The sequence below is a fragment of the Stomoxys calcitrans genome, chromosome 1 (genome assembly GCF_963082655.1).
Source record: "Stomoxys calcitrans chromosome 1, idStoCalc2.1, whole genome shotgun sequence".
Taxonomy (NCBI): Eukaryota; Metazoa; Arthropoda; class Insecta; order Diptera; family Muscidae; genus Stomoxys; species Stomoxys calcitrans.
In genome coordinates this window covers 257,355,021-257,367,332 of record NC_081552.1, presented here as the reverse complement: position 1 = coordinate 257,367,332, position 12,312 = coordinate 257,355,021, and the positions used below count along the sequence as shown (strand labels likewise).

The window sequence follows — 12,312 nt, the reverse complement described above, 5'->3', positions numbered from 1 at the left end:
TAAAATTTTGATAAATGCGAAGAAGGCCACCGTAGCTCAGAGGTAAATGCAATTTTTTTAAAAAATCGTGTCTCTTACCGAAGTACCGGGAGCTTAGTGCCGGGCTTAAGGGTTTGATCGATCTAAGGACTACGAACATTTTATTAGAAAGAAGATATTGTAGAAACAATATATCTTCTTACATCAAAAAATAATTAAATTCAAAAGACTGATTAGTAGTTACGGCAAGAAAATTGATACAGATAAATTTTCTTCCATTGCAAAACTTTTTCAATTGTTCAAAAATGACACTTTTATAAATTTTTTTGTGATACATTTGAAATTATTTGTCAAGATAAATTGTGCTTGTACTGTGATACCAATTATTTTAAAAGCCAATATTGTTAAAGTGAACCGATTATAATTTTCCGCTGGGTGGTATATCATGGGATCACCTTATCTCGATCCCTAGATGTTTGACCCAAAATTTTTAAAGCAGATTCGAATTTTTTCCTATTTGACTTTCACTCTCAACGACATTTTTTGTTCATAATAGCAAAAAAGCAGGCATGACTGCTGTTTTTGCAGACACGTCTGCTGTTTTAGCAAATTTCAAAAGCTGTTAAAATATAACTGCTGAAATAACAAACAAGAGTGACTACGTTACATGGTTTCTTATTTCAATAAACATTACTATCTATCTACATATATGTAAATCTGTGTTTGTTTGTAAGTTTGTTTGCTCCGTATAGACTCGAAAATGACTGAACCGAATTTCTTGAAATTTTTACAAATTGCGTTGGTTGGTCTGAAAGGAACGAAAGGCCATATTGCAAATTGCAAATTTTGCCCATGAACATTCCACTAAGGAACAGGGGCAAACTTCTCACATATCAATGAGTGCAGTCCGATTCAAGTTTAAGCTCAATGATAAGGGGCCTCCTTTTTATAGCCGAGTCCGAACGGCGTGCCCCAGTGTAACACCTCTTTGGAGAGAAGTTTCACATGGCATAGTACCTCACAAATGTTGTCAGCATTAGGAGGGGAAAACCACCGCTGAAAATGTTTTCTGATGGTCGCGCCAGGATTCGAACCCAGGCGTTTAGCGTCATAGGCGGACATGCTAACCTCTGCGCTACGGTGGCCTCCGAAAGGCCATATAATTTGTTGATATCTGAAGCGGGGCGGACCCTCCTCCTTACCCCAACAGCATCGCAAAGACTTAAAAGTGAAGCGTTCGGGACACTATGGGATTCAAATGAGAGGTATTTGGGGGTATAATACCAATATGACATTAAAAATTAGTCCAAGTACCTAGGGGGCAGCTCCAGGCCCAAAACTCTCCCAAAGTAGCGCCCAAAATCAAAAGTGACTCTATCGGCAGTAGAGTATGAATATAATATTCGAAATTGGTCCCAAGTACCTAGTGGGCCGCCCCAGGCCCAAAACCGCCCAAAATCAAAATTGGACCGATCTGGACAATATGGGACTCCAATAAGAGGCATTCAAGAGAAGAATACGAATATGATTATCGAATATTAAAAATTGGGTGCAATTACCAAAGGGGCCGCCCAAACCGAAAACCGTTCGGGACTCAAACGAAAGGTATTCGGAAGTAGATTACGCATATGGCATCAAAAATGAGGCTCAAGTGATAGGAGGTCGCCTTCCCCTCAAAACTCCTCCCAAAATGTGAATATTTGGCAATAAATTAAAACAACGACATAAAAACTATTGCTTTGGAGAGATACATGGTATGGTAGATAGTACGAAATATACTTCTCGCGTAGTGCAAATGAATGCGCAGCGAAGCTAGCCGGGTACAAGCAAGTCTTCTTACATATAACAAGTAAAAAGGCGTAAAGTTCAGCCGGGCCAAACTTTGGATATCCACTACCTCGGGTACATAATTAAACCACCATTCGTCAAAATCCGGTGAAAAATTCATGCCCCATAGCAGCTATATCGAAATATGTTCCGATTTGGACCAAATACTAATAAGTACAAGTCATTGTTCAATTGCGTGCAACAAAATATTGATCTTTTTAGCAGCTATATCTAAAAATAAACCGATCTGAACCATATACGACACGCATGTCGAAAAGCCTAACATAAGTCACTGTGCCATATTTCAATGAAATCGGATTATAAATACGCCTTTTATTGGGCCAAGACTTTAAATCGAGATGTCGGTCTATATGGCAGCTATATCCAAATCTGCACTGATCTGGGCCAAATTGAAGAAAGATGTCGAAGGGCCCAACACAACTCACTGTCCCAAATTTCAGTAAAATCAAATAATAAATGTGGCTTTTATGTGCCTAAGACCCTAAATCGGCGGATTGGTCTATATGGCAGCTATATCCAAAGCTGGACCGATATGTGCCCTTTTGCAGAAGTTTGTCGAGAGGCTTAACGTAACTCACTGTCCTAAATTTCGGCGACATTGGACAATAAATGCGCCTTTTATGGGCCAAAAACCTTAAATCGAGAGATCGGTCTATAACGCAGCTATATCCAAATCTGGACCGATATGGGCTAAATTGGAGAAGGTTTTCGAAGATCCTAACACAACTCGCTGTCCCAAATTTCAGCAAAATCGGATAATAAATGTGGCTTTTATTTGCCTAAGACCCTCAATCGGGGGAATGGTCTTAACGACAGCTATATTCAAATCTGGACCGATCTGGGCCAAATTGAAGAACGATGTCGAAAGGCCTAACACAAACCACAATCGAAAATTTCATCAAAATCGATAATAATGTATTTTAATGGCCCTAAGACCCTAATTCGCCGGATCGGTCTATATGGGGACTATATCAGGATATAGTGCGATATAGCCCATCTTCGAACTAAACCAGCTTATGGACAATAGAAAAAATCTGTGCAAATTTTCAGCTTAATATCTCAATTTTTAAAGACTGTAGCGTGATTTCAACAGACAGACGGACGGACATGGCTAGATCGTCTTAGATTTTTACGCTGATCAAGAATATATATAAACTTTATAGGGTCGGAAATGGATATTTCGATGTGTTGAAAACGGAATCACAAAATAATTATACCCCCATCCTTCGGTGGTGGGTATAAAAATGGAAAAGTGAAAGCGTTGTATTTAGCTAAAGGCACATTAGACGCATTGCTAGAAAGTTCTTCAGCTGAAAACGTGGATGTGATTTTTACCGTATTATTTGGTCGACATGACAACCTATGAACATTTTCGATTGAAAATGCAGAAAGTGTAACACTATGAGAGGTTTGGGCGACGTTTGCAAACTTTTTGTATTCTTGATTCTTGTATGTATATTCTTGATCGTCATGACATTTTAAGTCGATCTTGCCATGCCCGTCCGTCCGTCTGTCCGGCCGTCCGTCCATCTGTCCGTCCATCTGTCCGTCCGTCTGTCCATCTGTCCGTCCGTCTGTCTGTCGAAAGCGCGCTAACTTTCGAACGAGTAAAGCTAGCAGCTTAAAATTTTGCAGAAATACTTATTAGTGTAGGTCCAACAACTGTGCTAAGTATGATTCAAATCGGTTCATAACCTGGTAAAGCTGTCATATAAACCGATATTGGATCTTGACTTCTTTAGCCGCTGGAGCTCGCAATTCTCATCCAATTTTTTTTGCACATGGTGTTTTGTTATTAATTCCAACAACTGTGCTAAGTATGGCGCAATCGGCCAATAACCTGATATAGCTGCCATATAAACCAATCTGGGATCTTGATTTCTTGAACCTCTAGAGGACGCAATTCACATCCGATCGGCCTGGCCGAACTTAGCACGCTCTTATTTATTTGAAGTTTCTTTTAATCGAAGACGATGCCTTCTTTATATTGTGAAGCAGGTGAATATTTTTATACCCACCACCAAAGGATGGGGGTATATTCATTTTGTCATTCCGTTTGCAACACATCGAACTATCCATTTCCGACTCTATAAAGTAGGTCCGTCCGTCTGTCTGTTGTCTTTTGAAATCACGCTACAGTCTTTAAAAATAGAGATATTGAGCTGAAACTTTGCACAGATTCTTTTTTTGTCCATAAGCAGGTTAAGTTCGACGATGGGCTATAACGGACTATATATAGACCAATCTGCCGATTTAGGGTCTTAGGCCCATAAAAGCCACATTTATCATCCGATTTTGCTTAAATGTGGGACAGTGAGTTGTGCTAAGACCTTCGACATCCTTCTTCAATTTGGCTCAGATCGGTGCAAATTTGAATATAGCTGCCATATAGACCGATCCTCCGATTTAGGGTCGCAGGCCCATAAAAGCCACATTTATTATTCAATTTGGCTGAAATTGGGGACAGTGAGCTCCGTTAGGCTACTCAACATTTTTCTTCAATTTGGCCCAGATCGGTCCAGATTTGGATATAGCTGCCATATAGACCGATCTCTCGAATTCAAGTTTTCGGGCCATAGAAGCCGCATTTATTGTCAGATTTTGCCAAAATTTGGGACAGTGAGTTGAGTTAGGCCAGTCGCCATACTTTTTCAATTTGGCTCAGATCGGTCCAGATTTAGATATAGCTGCCATATAAACTGACCCTCCGATTTAGGGTCTTAGGCCCACAAAAGCCACATTTATTATACGATTTTGCTGAAACTTGGGACAGTGATTTGTGCTAGGACCTTCGACATCCTTCTTCAATTTGGCTCAGATCGGTCCAAATTTGAATATAGCTGCCATATAGACCCATCCTCCTATCTAGGGGCTTAGGCCCATAAAGGCCACATTTATTATCCGATTTTGCTGAAATTTGGGACAGTGAGTTGTGTTAGGACCTTCGACATCCTTCTTCAATTTTGCCAAGATCGATCCAGATTTGGATATAGCTGTCATATAGACCGATCCGCTGATTTCGGGTCTTAGGCCCATAAAAGCCACATTTATTATCCAATTTTGCTGAAATTTGGGCCAGTGAGTTGTGCTAAGACCTTCGACATCCTTCTTCAATTTGGCTCAGGTCGGTGCAAATTTGAATATTGCTGCCATATAGACCGATCCTCCTCCACATTTATCATCCGATTTTGCTTAAATGTGGGACAGTGAGTTGTGCTAAGACCTTCGACATCCTTCTTCAATTTGGCTCAGATCGGTGCAAATTTGAATATAGCTGCCATATAGACCGATCCTCCGATTTAGGGTCGCAGGCCCATAAAAGCCACATTTATTATTCAATTTGGCTGAAATTGGGGACAGTGAGCTCCGTTAGGCTACTCAACATTTTTCTTCAATTTGGCCCAGATCGGTCCAGATTTGGATATAGCTGCCATATAGACCGATCTCTCGAATTCAAGTTTTCGGGCCATAGAAGCCGCATTTATTGTCAGATTTTGCCAAAATTTGGGACAGTGAGTTGAGTTAGGCCAGTCGCCATACTTTTTCAATTTGGCTCAGATCGGTCCAGATTTAGATATAGCTGCCATATAAACTGACCCTCCGATTTAGGGTCTTAGGCCCACAAAAGCCACATTTATTATACGATTTTGCTGAAACTTGGGACAGTGATTTGTGCTAGGACCTTCGACATCCTTCTTCAATTTGGCTCAGATCGGTCCAAATTTGAATATAGCTGCCATATAGACCCATCCTCCTATCTAGGGGCTTAGGCCCATAAAGGCCACATTTATTATCCGATTTTGCTGAAATTTGGGACAGTGAGTTGTGTTAGGACCTTCGACATCCTTCTTCAATTTTGCCAAGATCGATCCAGATTTGGATATAGCTGTCATATAGACCGATCCGCTGATTTCGGGTCTTAGGCCCATAAAAGCCACATTTATTATCCAATTTTGCTGAAATTTGGGCCAGTGAGTTGTGCTAAGACCTTCGACATCCTTCTTCAATTTGGCTCAGGTCGGTGCAAATTTGAATATTGCTGCCATATAGACCGATCCTCCGATTTAGGGTCGCAGGCCCATAAAAGCCACATATATTATTCAATTTTGCTGAAATTGGGGACAGTGGGTTCTGTTAGGCTACTCAACATTTTTCTTCAATTTGGCCCAGATCGGTCCAGATTTGGATATAGCTGCCATATGGACCGATCTCTCGATTTAAGGCTTTGGGCCCATAAAAGGCGCATTTATTATCCGATTTTGCTGAAATTTTCGACATTTTTCTGCAACTTGGACCAAATCGGTTCAGATTTGGATATAGCTGCCATATAGACCGATATCTCGATTTAAAGCGTTGGCCCCATAAAAGGCGCATTTATAATCCGATTTCACTGAAATTTGACACAGTGGCTTATGTTAGGCGTTTCGACATCCGTGTCGTATATGGTTCAGATTGGTTTATTTTTTAGATATAACTACTTAAAAGTTCAATATTTTGTTATACACAATTGACCAATGACTTGTACTTATTAGTGTTTCGTCCAAACCGGAACATATTTCGATAAAGCTGCTATGGGGCATAAGGTATGCATTTTTCACCAGATTTTGACGATAGGTGGTTTACGTATCACCCGAGGTGGTGGGTATTCTTTTTACTTGTTTTATTTTAAATTAAAGCAGTTAATGATCGTTTACTCTTTGTTACTGGATATTTCTTTTAAAATATCCCAAACCGAAATATTAACAAAAAACTATTTTGAGGATATTTTTAATTTTATGTTGCAAATCAAATGACAAATTTAATGGACTCATCATTTTTTTCTTGTATTTAATTATAAAAATAGCATATAAGATTAACAATAAATAAATACTGTGAAATGCTAACAAATATTATATATGGGCTGAGTGAATGATTATTTGATTAACAAAGAACAATATGCTATGGCATATTTGTATACATATGTTTTCCTAAGGATTTACGAACATAAAAAAATATTTCATTTTGAACAATTCAATGAACTTTTATTGAAACCAAAAAAAAAAAAGAAAACGTTAAACGTTCACAAGTCACACGCTAATTACAAAAGAAATAATGTTTGAAAGACAAGTGGTCAAGGACACATCACATTTTCCGATATTTCTTTAAAATTCACTTTTCTATAGTTTTTTTTTTCTATAGTTTTTATTTATTTGCGACCAGTCATTGTTTTTTTTTTTAACAAAAATAAACAAAAATAATAATAATTTGCAGACTCACATACCAACAAACCTACATACGAGAGAGCATAGTATAGAAAGTGTGTAGGAACAGATCAAGTAGAAGATATATATACATTTATCTTTAGTGTTGTGTGTGTGTGTGTATATATAGGTGGTAAGGTGCTCATATAGAATGTTTTTGCTTTGGTACAGATAGAGGATGTTTGCGCTAAAATTTAGACACATGACGCACACAAGACCCAGACCCCATAACAGTTTTTAAATATGACGGCAATTGAAAAGGCGTGCGGTGGCGACATGAAAGTCAAGAGACAAGACCACTGACAATATCCAACATTGTCATGACACTGCAAGCCGCCAACCACGTCAAGGGAGCAAAAACCCAAAATAAATTTAGAAATTAAAAAAAATAATAATAAGAAGGAATTTTGAAAGTTTCTGGCTGATTTAAATTCTTTATGAATTTTCAATAAAAATGTGACAAATGCAAATTTAGCCCATGAACATTCAACTAAGGAACAGGGGCAAACTTCTCACCTATCAATGAGTGCAGTCCCATTCAAGTTTAAGCTCAATGATAAGGGTTCCCCTTTTTATAGCCGAGTCCGAACGTCGTGCCGCAGTGCGACACCACTTTGTAGAGAAGTTTTACATGGCATATTACCTCACAAACGTTGCCAGCATTAGGAGGGGAAAGCCACCGCTGCAATTTTTTTCTGAAGGTCTCGCCAGGATTCGAACCCAAGCGTTCAGCGTCACAGGCAGATATGCTAACTTCTACGGTGTCCTCCGAATTCACCTTAGTGCCATTTAAATTTAGGGATTTCTTTTCTGCTCAGTAAATGCATAGATTAAGGCAATTGCTCTCTTTTTTGTCATCCATTGCCTCCGCAATGACACAAATTCGATTAGAATGTTCAATGTAATAAATAGATGTGCTCATTATTCACAATTCAAGGTTCCGTTTATTGCGGCAAGTTGTCATCAAACATCCACAAGAGGCCATCTCACAGCTTTCGTTGACTATTCTATGAGCAACACTCGGTGATGATTTTGTTGTTTGAACGACAAATTTATGACCAAGGTTGTAACGACAAAAAAACGAATATTTTTAGAAAGTAAAAAAACATTTATAAATAAAATAATTACATGAAATTAAAGAATAAAATGCTTTATTGCATTCATTAACAATTTAGAAAACTATCATATTTAACAAAATATTGGACATGTCCATAGAAACTGTCAAACACAATTTTTTTTTCTCTTTCAAATTTCAAACAGACTTTTTAGCTAGCCGAAAATTTGAAAAAAAAAAATCACAACGTCAATAATCACCTGAGTGTTTTGATTTGTTTTCACGGAACTGTTTCTAAAACATATTGAGGTTCAAGTTCATTGTTTTTCATTTATTTGTGAAAAAAACAAAATACATATCTTCATGAGATTTTCATGAACAACAATTTGTGTTATGTATTCCTTATGTTGCCCCTGCGCCCCTGATGATGTCATAAATCGTCCATAGTAATCTTGACCTCGAATTCAACAAAACTATTTCGGTTTTCTTGTACAGCTTGGTTCATACACATCCGTCCTACAATTCCACATTGAATGCTGCCTATCATTTGGGAAATCTGAAAAATAAAATATTTAAAATAAGCCCAAGAAAAGGGGGCAATGTGCGGGGCCCAGCAATAGCCGTTTATACATTTCGGTTTATTCGAAAAATTTAACATATGAATCGACTCCCAAAGTAAGTGCCAAAATTTCCTCGATATTCCAAAGAAACAATGAAATTGAAAATACTCATGGAATGCAGTGTTTAAAGAAAATGCAAATAATAGCATATTTCCGTTTCGCTTATTCAAGATCAGTCAACATTAAGAAACTAAAACCTTAAAACCTAAAGAACAAACAACAACAAACATCTTAATTTGGCTGGCATTTTGTTGAATCTTCTTGAGTTTTGATCTTAAATATTTTTACATTATTGGGTCGGGCACACTTCCATGTGATTCAAACATAAATAAACAACAAAACTATATAAAGTTTGGCCGGTACCTTATACAAGTCTGAAAAAAATGGCATAAAATACTTCTCGGTTGAAAAACACTCGCCATTTATGAGTGAAAAACATTAAAACGAACCATTAGCCTACGGCAATAACATCGAAAGAGAATCATTTAGTGCGTTCAAAAACTTTTCAAATTAAGTTTACCTTGCAGCACCCTGTGAAATAGGTTAGAAAATATTAGTAAAAACTAGTAAAAGGCCGGGCCAAATCCTATATACTCTACACCATGGATCGCATTTCCCAAGTTCTTTTCCCGGCATCTCTTCTTAGGCAAAAAAAAAAGGGTAAAAAAAAGATTTGCTCTGCTATTAGAGCGATATCAAGTTATGGTCCGGTTCGGACCATAATTAAATTTTATAATGGAGACCTGTGTAAAATTTCAGTCAAATCGAATAAGAATTGCGCACAAGAATTGGGGACACAAGAAGTAAAATAGAGAGATCGATTTATATGGGAGCTGTATCAGGCTATAGACCGATTCATACCATAATACACACGTATGTTGATGGTCATGAGAGAATCTGTCGTACAAAATTTCAGACAAATCGGATGATAATTACGACCTGTAGAGGTTCAAAAAGTCAAGATCCCAGATCGGTTTATATGGCAGCTATATCAGGTTATAGACCGATTTGAACCATATTTAGAACAGTTGTTGGGAATAATGACAAAACACGCCATTCACAATTTCAGCCGAATTGGATAAGAATAGCGCCCTCTAGTAGCTCAAGAAGTCGGTAACCAGATCGGTTTATAGGGCAGCTATATCAGGTTATGGACCGATTTTAACCATACTCAACACAGTTGTTGGAAATCATAACAAAGTACCTCAAGCAAAATTTCAGGCAAATCGGATGAGAATTACGCCCTTTAGCGGCAGCTATATCAGCTTATGAACCGATTTATACCATACTTAGCACACTTTTTGTAAGTCATAACGAACCACTTCATGCACAATTTAAGCCAAATCGAAAAGGAATTGCGCCCTCTTGCGGCTCAGGAAGTCAAGACCACAGATCAAATTATATGACAACTATATCAGATTATAGACCGATTTGAACCATATTTGGCACAGTTATTGGAAATCATAACAAAACACGTCATAGAAAATTTCGGCCAAATCCGACTCTAGTGGCTCAAGAAGTGAAAATTCAAGATCGGTTTATATGACAGCTATATCAGCTTATGAACCGATATGAATCATACTTAGCACAATTGTTAGAAATCATAATAAAACACCTCATGCAAAATTTCAGCCAAATCGGATAATAATTGCGCTTTCTAGTGGCTCAAGATCCAAGATCGGTTTATATGGTAGCTATATCAAAACATGGATCGATGTGGCCCATTTACAATCCCAACCGACCTTCACATATTAGAAGTATTTGTGCAAAATTTCAAGCGTCTAGCTTTACTCCTTCGAAAGTCAACGTGCTTTCGACAGACAGACGGACGGACGGAGGGATGGACGGACGGAGGGATGGACGGACGGAGGGATGGACGGACGGAGGGATGGACGGACGGAGGGATGGACGGAGGGAAGGACGGACGGTGGAATGGACGGACGGACGGAGGGATAGACGGACGGAGGGATGGACGGACGGACGGAGTGACGGACGGACGGACGGAGTGACGGACGGACGGAGGGATGGACGGACGGACGGAGTGACGGACGGACGGAGGGATGGACGGACGGAGGGATGGACGGACGGACGGAGTGACGGACGGACGGAGTGACGGACGGACGGAGTGACGGACGGACGGAGTGATGGACGGACGGAGTGACGGACGGACGAAGTGACGGACGAACGGAGTGACAGACGAACATGGCTAGATCTACTTAAAATGTCATGACCATCCCGAATATGTATACTTTATGGGGTCTTGGACGAATATTTCGAGGTGTTACAAACAGAATGACGAAATTAGTACACCCCCATCCTATGGTGGAGGGTATAAAAACTTTAACTTTGACGCTTGAAACCGAGCGTCATTCGGTGTTGCCACACTTGAAGTAGATTTTTTGGTCGTCAACGTTAAAAATTGTTTAACTTTTGCGAGTTGCATTTTCTGCGCGACGCTCCTCATTCTATTTAGGCCTTGAGAATATTTGCCAAAAAATTATAAATTCAAATGCTATGTTCGGCCGGGCCGAATCTTATATACCCTCCACCATGGTCGCATCTGTCGAGTTCTTTACGCAGTATCTGTTTTTAGGCAAACAAAGTATAATGAATAAGCTGCTATATCAAGTTATAGTCCGATTCGGGGCTCAAGAAGCGAAATCGGGAGATGGATTTATATGGGAGCTGTATCAACCTATAGATCGATTCTGACCATATCGATTCTGTTGAAGGACATGGGATGAGCCTTTGCACAAAATTTGTGCCAAATCGGATGAGAATTGCGCCCTCTAAAGGCTCAAGAAGTAAAGACCCAAGATCGGTTTATATGGCTGTTATATCAGGTTATAGACCGATTAGGACCATACTTGGCACAGTTGTTGGAAGTGATATCAAAACACCTCATGCAAAATTTCTGACGAGAATTGCGCCCTCTAGAGGCTCAAGAAGTCAAGACCCAAGATCGGTTTATATGGCTGCTATATCAGGTTATAGACCGATTAGGACCATACTTAGCACAGTTGTTGGAAGTGATATCAAAACACCTCATGCAAAATTTCGGACGAATTTGCGCCCTCTAGAGGCTCAAGAAGTCAAGACCCAAGACCCGATTAGGACCATACTTCACACCACAGTTGTTGGAAGCGGTACCAAAACACTATGTGCAATATTTCAGTCAAATCGGATGAGAATTGCGCCCTCTAGAGGCTCAAGAAGTCAAGACCCAAGATCAGTTTTATGTGGCAGCTATATCAGGTTATTGACCGATTAGGACCATACTTACCACAGTTGTTGGAAGTGATATCAAAACAGTTTGTGCGAAATTTCGGACGAGAATTGCGCCCTCTAGAGGCTCAAGAAGTAAAGACCCAAGGTCGGTTTGTATGGCAGCTATATAAAAACATGGACCGATTTGGCCCAGTTACAATCCCAACCGACCTACACTAATAAGAAGTATTTGTGCGAAATTTCAAGCGACGGACAGACGGACGGACATGGCTAGTTCCACTTAAAATGTCACGACGATCAAGAATATATATACTTTATGGGGTCTTAGACGCATATTACGAGG

At 39.3% G+C, this 12,312-nt stretch overlaps 1 protein-coding gene across 10 annotated transcripts in view; it reads left to right on the top strand.

Moving 5' to 3' along the window:
• Window positions 1-12,312, top strand: part of LOC106087167 (PDZ and LIM domain protein 4) — a 75,346-nt gene that overhangs the window by 32,850 nt on the left and 30,184 nt on the right. The gene's annotated exons all lie outside the window — the stretch shown is intronic.